Source organism: Petaurus breviceps, unplaced genomic scaffold, assembly GCF_028583685.1.
Source record: "Petaurus breviceps papuanus isolate PSGF00001 unplaced genomic scaffold, PetGlider_PUasm1.0 90925, whole genome shotgun sequence".
Taxonomy (NCBI): domain Eukaryota; kingdom Metazoa; phylum Chordata; class Mammalia; order Diprotodontia; family Petauridae; genus Petaurus; species Petaurus breviceps.
This window is the reverse complement of record NW_027187380.1, coordinates 30,960,040-30,967,782: the sequence shown is the minus strand read 5'-3', so window position 1 is coordinate 30,967,782 and position 7,743 is coordinate 30,960,040. Positions and strand designations below refer to the sequence as shown.

General features: G+C 49.1%; 1 long non-coding RNA gene across 1 annotated transcript; it reads left to right on the top strand.

Moving 5' to 3' along the window:
* The first annotated feature begins 1,189 nt into the window (after positions 1-1,189).
* LOC138152665 (uncharacterized) lies at positions 1,190-5,933 on the top strand. The gene is made up of 2 exons (XR_011166163.1): positions 1,190-1,463; positions 4,741-5,933. It is a non-coding gene; the product is annotated as an uncharacterized lncRNA (long non-coding RNA).
* The last annotated feature ends 1,810 nt before the right edge of the window (positions 5,934-7,743 follow it).

The window sequence follows — 7,743 nt, the reverse complement described above, 5'->3', positions numbered from 1 at the left end:
TTTTGAGAAGAGAGAAAAAGAAAATTCATTGAGAGCTATATCAGTTTATTCATCAGGTAACCAAGAGACAGAGAGACAATAATCCCATGGTGTCAATTTAAATATTATTTTATTTTCACGTTGAAAAATGTGTATGTTGGGGCGGAGCCAAGATGGCGGAGTAGAAGCAGAACCTCCCCACTGCTCCGGCTTCCACCTTCCCCAATCCATGTAAAAAGGGGACTCTGAACAAACTTTGGAGCTGCAGAACCCACAAAATAACACAGAGAAGCTAACCTCCCACTGAGGACAGCCCAGCAGACCAGCAGGAATCAGCCAGCTCAGTGCTATAGGAGCCGAGCCCAGCCCCACCCCAAGGCTTTAGCCCCATGGCTGGCCTGACCAGCTACCACCCAGAGGGACTCCAGATCAGCAGCAGCTGTGGCCATTTCCAGATTTATCAACACATAGATGAGGAGGACAAAGTGAGAGGTCAATGCAGTCTGCATTTTGGGACCCAATAAGTGGGAGTGCGTGGCTTTTTCCCCCCAAGGCGAGAAGCCACTGAGAAGCCAGCACACCCAGCCAGCGCCAAATGGCAGCTTCAGGTCCTGGCCTGCAGAGTGTAGGGGGACCAAGCACCAGTCTGAGGGGTAATCGCTCTTGCTTTAACCTGCTTGGATCTGGATTGCAGTCTAGGGTAGAGGTCCTGGGGGGTGTGTCCAGCTTGCCAGAGTGTGTGGAGACCTCGGAGAGGGCACCCATCTAATACTTCCGGCAGCTGAGAAAACCTCAGCATTTGGGACAAAAGACCGCCTGTCTGGTGGCAGAGTCCTACTGTGGCAAAAAAGCTCAGGGATCAAGTGAATGTGGGGTGACATGACCAGGCAAAGGAAACAAAGTAGACAGAAGATTCCAACATTACAGTCTTATTTTGGGGACAAAAAAGGAGCAAAGCATGGAACAGGAGGAAGACAGTGAAGTCAGAACTCCTGCAACAAAAGCTTCAAAGGAAAATACAAGCTGGTTATATGCCATAGAGGACCTTAAGAAGCAGATAAGAGAAGTGGAAGAAAAATTGGGAAGAGAAATGAGAACAATGCAAGAAAATTATCAAATGAGAGTCAACAGCCTGACTGAGGAAAATGACACCTTATAAAACAGACTGACTCAAATTGCAAAACAGGCTTTTTGAGCCTGATGGGGGAGGGGGAGGGGTTTATGGGCGATGCCATGGTTGCTTTGAATGAATATGGGGTGATCTCCATATAAGGCCATGGGGGTGATCACCATATAAGGCCATAAATGTAAAACTGCGATGTGATTGGCTCGGATTCGCTATATATTTTCTTGTGTGAGAGGGCGCTCTCTCTCTCTCTCCGCCATGTAACTGTTGAAGAATAAACCACCCCGCTTCACTCCTCCGCCTTCTGTCTGGTGTTTTTCCCCGTGAGGGGCCGGTGACGACCGAAGACCCGGGATGGGTAAGTGAGAGGGCCGTGGGGCTAGTCGTCTAGATCTGTTGTGAGGGCAAACGCCCGCAACAGATTCTGGCGCCCAACGTGGGGCAAAAATCCCCATTAAGACCTGTAGGGAGTTTATAGATAAGATCTGGGACATATGCCCTTGGGTCAGGCATGTCGGCATACAGGCCGATAGATGGAGATTTGTGGGACAGCAGATGGCAGCTTTTGAGAATGGCTGCCCTGGTTCGCTGACACCCACTGATTTTTCGGTTTTTAAGATAGTGGACGCAGCATTGAATCCTTCCCCGAGTGCCGCTTCCCGGTCCTTGGCCACACAGGTGGGCTCCTCATTAGCCGGGTCAGATTTTGAGTTAGAAAAAGGAAAGAATAAGGAATTGAAGGACCCAGGGGGCTTCGGTCAATATCCGTGGGAGGACTTAAGAGCTGCGGTAATGAATCAGGCGGCGGATAGTTCCGCTAGCAGTTCAGAGGGGGAGGATGAGGGTGGAGGGAGTGGGCGCCAGGAGGGCGCCCGGGGATCGAGGGAGAGAGGAGGGACCCGGAAGGGCACTCCCTCACGTAGGGAGAGGAGGGAGAGACGGGAGAACAAAGGGGAAACGGATGCAGGGGGCGTGCTCCCCGCTTCCGCGCCCTTTACCTCCGCCTTGCCACCAAGCACCTCCTGTTTGCCAGGCAATTACTGTCCTGCCCGGTCTTTCGCTGCTAGTTCCGGATATGTCGCCCCTCCCTGCCCTCCGCCCCCGCCTCCTCATTATGAGAAAGGGCGAGAGGCGAATATTTGTGAGGGAGAGGGGTTAATAAGGCGGAGCCTCCGTGTGGCGGCGGAGGCGGGCGCGGAGGTGGACTTCACCTCTTGGGATGTCTATCCCATTTTCACTGATCCCCTTACGGGTCAGCGTACTCATTCTCCCATCCCATATAAGACACTGAAAGAGTTCAAAGAGGCGGTGACTAAGTATGGCCCTTCTTCACCTTATGTTAGGAGGCTACTTATGAACCTAGTGACCGCTCACCCCTGGACCCCGGGGGATTTTGACGAGCTAGCTATGTCCTGTCTAGACCCTGCTATGCATCTTGCCTTCCAGGCACAAGTGAAGAGGGAGGCCAGGCATTTGGCCCGACTTAGACCCGGCAGGGCCCCTCAAGACACTGAGCACTTAATTTGTGGCACTGGCCATTTTTCCAACCCGGCCGTGCAGGCAGCCTATGGGCAGTTAGAATTAGATGATGTCAAGGCCGCACACATAGCGGCCTGGGAGAAGGTTTCTGCCAAGGGTATGACAGGGGGCCCTAAATTAGTTGGCCTGAAACAAAGACCTGATCAGACCCCCCTTTCTTTTGTTAACCAAGTTCAGGAGACGGTCCATAGGACCCTAGGCAGCGGCCCTGGGATGGACATACTCATTAAGCAGTTGGTTAAGGAAGGCTTGCGCTCCAGGGAGGCAGCTGCGGTGGCATCCCTGCCATCGGAGGCCCCCTTGGAGGACGTCATAGATAAGTTAATGGACCTGCCCCCGGAAAATCCTATTGCACAGTTGGTTTGCACTGCCCAGGATAGGGACCGCCAGCTTGTACAGGCGCTGGAAAAATTGACAGTCTCGAATACAGAGAGGGAACAGAGCCTCTTGGCGGCTATACAACAACTCAGCTCGTCAGCCCAGAAAGGTCCCGGCAGGCAGGCTTGTTTTCAATGTGGTCAATACGGCCATTATAAGGCCCAGTGCAAAGCCACCTCCAGGGGAACACCTCCTAAGTGTTTTAACTGTGGACGCCTTGGCCACATAGCGCGGTTTTGTCGCGCCAAGAATAAACAGGGCAGCGAACAAGCCCCTTTGGAGACCGGGGTCTCCCCCGGATCTCAACCGCAGGGAAACGGCGGGTGGAGGGGCCCAGCCGCAGGGCCCCTCCCCCATCCTCGTTAAGCGGCAATTATCCTCAGTTTGTAAGAGTCAGGGCCTCTCCTGGAAAACAACCCTCCGTCTTTACACTTCCCCCTGGAGAGGCGATAACAGTCCCTGCCCATTTGCCTTTCCACCCAGCTGTAGTGACCGGCCTAGAAGGCTCTCCTGACTTTGAGGTCCCCACCCAAGTAGCAGAGGATATGGAGGCAATGTTGACCCTGTTTAATCCACACTGCACCCCCGTCTCCATACGGGCTGATCAGATCATTGCTAAGGCGTTTCCCTTCGGCCCCTCATCCCAGCATCCTTGCCAATTGAATTGGGCTCGTTCTATCACTTTGAACCGTCCCACTTTGATTATTCATGTTGAGACTTATCCGATCTTAGGGATCATTGATACGGGGGCTGATTGTTCAGTCATTAATTTGGATCAGTGGAGGAAAGAATGGCCCTTGATGGTTGCATCCACGCCGGTCCAGGGAGTGGGGGGGAACAAGAAAGCTCAGAGATCGGCTCGTGCCCTCTCGTGGTCGGTGGATGATAATGCAGGCAGGTTCACTCCTTTGTGTCTCCCCGAGCTGCCTTATGCTTTGTGGGGGCGGGATGTCCTTGCGCAAATGCAACTCTCCTTAGTAACCCCGGACTGCTTACCGGGAAATGGATAGGGACCACTCTCGATTTGAGCTTCGCCCCGAAACTGACCTGGACAAATAACCGCCCGGTCTGGGTTGAGCAGTGGCCCCTTAAAGCCGAGAAGCTCACTGCTTTACAAAAAATTGTTGGCTCCCTTTTGCAGGATGATAGGATTGAACCCTCCTTTAGCCCATATAATTCCCCAGTTTTTGTCATTAAGAAGAAATCAGGAAAATGGAGGATGCTCGTAGACCTCAGAGCTATAAATGCCTGTTTGCTCCCGATGGGCTCATTACAGCCTGGCTTACCTATGCCCGTAGCTATCCCCCCAAATTGGCATATCGCAGTCATTGATATCCAGGACTGCTTTTACAGCATTCCCCTGCACCCTGGGGACAGGGAGAAGTTTGCCTTTTCTGTACCCTCTATAAATTTCCAGGCTCCCTCTAAGAGGTTTCAGTTTAAGGTTCTGCCCCAAGAAATGGCTAATAGCCCTACCCTCTGCCAGTTCTATGTCGCCCAGATTTTGGAGCCAATTAGGGATCAATACAAGGAGGGCCAATGGCATGGCCCTGTAAAAGTGGTTGGAATAAGGCCCGGCCACCTTTCCTTTTTTCCAAATAATGACCCAACAGCGGTACAGCAATGGGTGCCCCTTCACAAAGTTAGGGATCTTGACTAAGGCACCACCCCCGACAGGTTGGGGGGTGAGGAGAATTCTTGTTCTTCTTATCTTTCAGATTGTCGACTCACCCTCCTCATCTTGGGTCTCCTTGCTGAGAATGCCGTGATGGAATTACGCTGGGGACTGCTTTCCACCTTCCCGAGACCCATGCCTGTGACTTCTTCGGCACAAGTTTTTCCTCGTTTATTTACAGTTAACAACACCCTTAAGCTCCCTGTTCTGCACCTCAACAATGATACTAGGCCGGTGGAAAGTAACAGGACAATATCACTTAATGGGACGTTATGTTTTCAAATCACACCCACAGTTGATCCGGAACTGTCACCATGTGTCGGGCTGTTTCCTCAGGAGGCTGTGTGGTCCGACCGCCTCAACTTTACAAGCAAGAAGGCAATTGGTCTGCCGAATACGAACAACAGATAAGACAATTAAGACTGGCTATTGCATCGGTGAATTCCACCTCTGTCGATCCTGCCGTTCTCTCCGGACTGTCTAAGTGGCTGCATGATGTTACAACCTGGTTTTCACAGTGGGGAGGCTTAACCTCCTCCACCGTGGTGTTTGTTCTTGTGATTATTTTGCTTTTGTATTGTGTTTGCAAGCTACGGCGCCGTCAGGATGGCTACATGCTTCTGACCCAACAGGCCCTTTTTACCCTCCAAGAGGGGGGAGATCCTCAGGTATGGTTCCAGGCCATGGAGGACGTGTGACACCTGGGGTAAGACGGGGGTGACTCCATGACGGGCAACTCCTCCCTCCTCGGCCGCCTAAGACAGGACCCAGGGTGTCGGTGTCCTAGGACGGGTAAGGTTCGAGTGAATTGGAGGTGACCTAAGCCAGAGGCCCCCGCACCGCACGTCAGAGTCCTTGGGACAGGACCCCTGAGTGGTAATGGGATTTTTCCGTGGTCCTTCGGGCAAGAAGCATGGTCACCTGTGTCGCCTGTAGCGAGAAGTTTAGCAGTTTGCATTGCCGATTCTTTTGGCATATAGGATTTTTGTTTGCTTTAAAGAAAAAGGGGGAGTTGATGGGGGAGGGGGAGGGGTTTATGGGCGATGCCATGGTTGCTTTGAATGAATATGGGGTGATCTCCATATAAGGCCATGGGGGTGATCACCATATAAGGCCATAAATGTAAAACTGCGATGTGATTGGCTTGGATTCGCTATATATTTTCTTGTGTGAGAGGGCGCTCTCTCTCTCTCTCCGCCATGTAACTGTTGAAGAATAAACCACCCCGCTTCACTCCTCCGCCTTCTGTCTGGTGTTTTTCCCCGTGAGGGGCCGGTGATGACCGAAGACCCGGGATGGGTAAGTGAGAGGGCCGTGGGGCTAGTCGTCTAGATCTGTTGTGAGGGCAAACGCCCGCAACATGAGCCAATGAGGAGAAGAATGCCTTAAAAAGCTGAATTTGCCAGATGGGAAAAAAATCTCAAAAGCTCAATTAGGAGAATCATTGCTTCAGAAGTAGATTGGAGCAAATGGAAGCTAATGACTTTATGAGAAATCAAGATGCTGTTAAACAGATTCAAACAAATGAAAAAATAGAAGGCAATGTGAAATATCTCATGTGAAAAACCACTGACCTGTAAAATAGATCCAGGAGAGATCATTTAAAAATTATTGGACTGCCTGAAAGCCATGACCAAAATAAGAACCTAGAAATCATCCTCCAAGAAGTTCTCAAAGAAAACGGCCCTGATGTTTTAGAACCAGAGGGTAAAATAGAGGTTGAAAGAATCCACTGATCACCTGCTGAAAAAGATCCCCAAAAGAAAACTCCTAGGAATATTATAGCCAGGTTCTGCAATTCCCAGATTAAGGGAGAGAATATTACAAGCAGCCAGGAAGGAACAATTTGAATATTGTGGAAAGAAAATAAGTATAACCCAGAATTTAGCAGCTTCTACATTGAGGGATTGAAGGGCTTGGAATATGATACTCTGGAGGTCAAAGGAGCTGGGATTAAAACCAAGAGTCATCTACCCAGCAAAACTGAGTATGATGTTTCAGGGGAAAATATGGTCATTCACTGGAATAGAGGACTTTCAAACATTCTTTTTTTTAATGCTTTATTAACTTCTGATTTACATCATTCGTTTTTGCCAGATTTTGAGTTATAAATTTTCTCCCCGTTTTCCCCCTACCAACCACCCCAAAATAACAGTCCCACAGGATATCCCCTCCTCCAATCTGCTCTCTCCCATATTTTCTCCCATAAACCTTTCGACTTTTCCAGTGGGTGTCTATGCCTCAGTGCCTGTATATCTTATTTCCAAATTACAAAAAAGATGATATTAATAATAGTATATATGTATACACACACACACATATATATATATATACATACATATATATGTTTGAATATTTGATTTCAAAACATTGAATTCCAGATTCATTCCCTTCCTTTCTTGTCACGCACCCTTACTGGGAAGATAAGCAGTTCAGTATAGGTTGTACATGTGTGGCTAATGCACAACAATAACATAGGAGATATATTGTAAAAGACTGACTATATTTCCCTCCCTCCTATCCCCCTTGTTCTATTCTCTGCTTTGCTCCCGTCCCTTTTCAAAATTGTGTGCTTCCAACTTCCCTCCCCTACAGCCTGCCCTCCCGTCCATCGTACCCCCTCTCATCCCCTTCACCTCCTACTCTCCTGGAGGGTGCAATACCCTATTTAGTGTATATTTCACTCCCTCCTCAAGACAAATTCAATGGGAATAAGGTTGACCCATTCCCTTTTGCCTTCCTATTCTTCCCCTCCATTGTAACCATTTTGCTTGCCTCTTCTGTATGAGATAGTTTACCCCACTCTGTCTCTCCCCATCTCCTCTCATTATATTCCTCTCTCACCTCTTAACTTCACCTTTTAAGTATCATCCCTTCCTGTTAAATTGGTCCTGTGCCTTCTATCTATGTATACCTGTAAACATACATACACACATTCACATATGTATTTATATGTCCATATATCCTCATATATAGACATATATATTTCTAATCCCTTCAACTACTAAGAAAAGTTTCATAAGTTACAATTATTGTTTTTCCATTT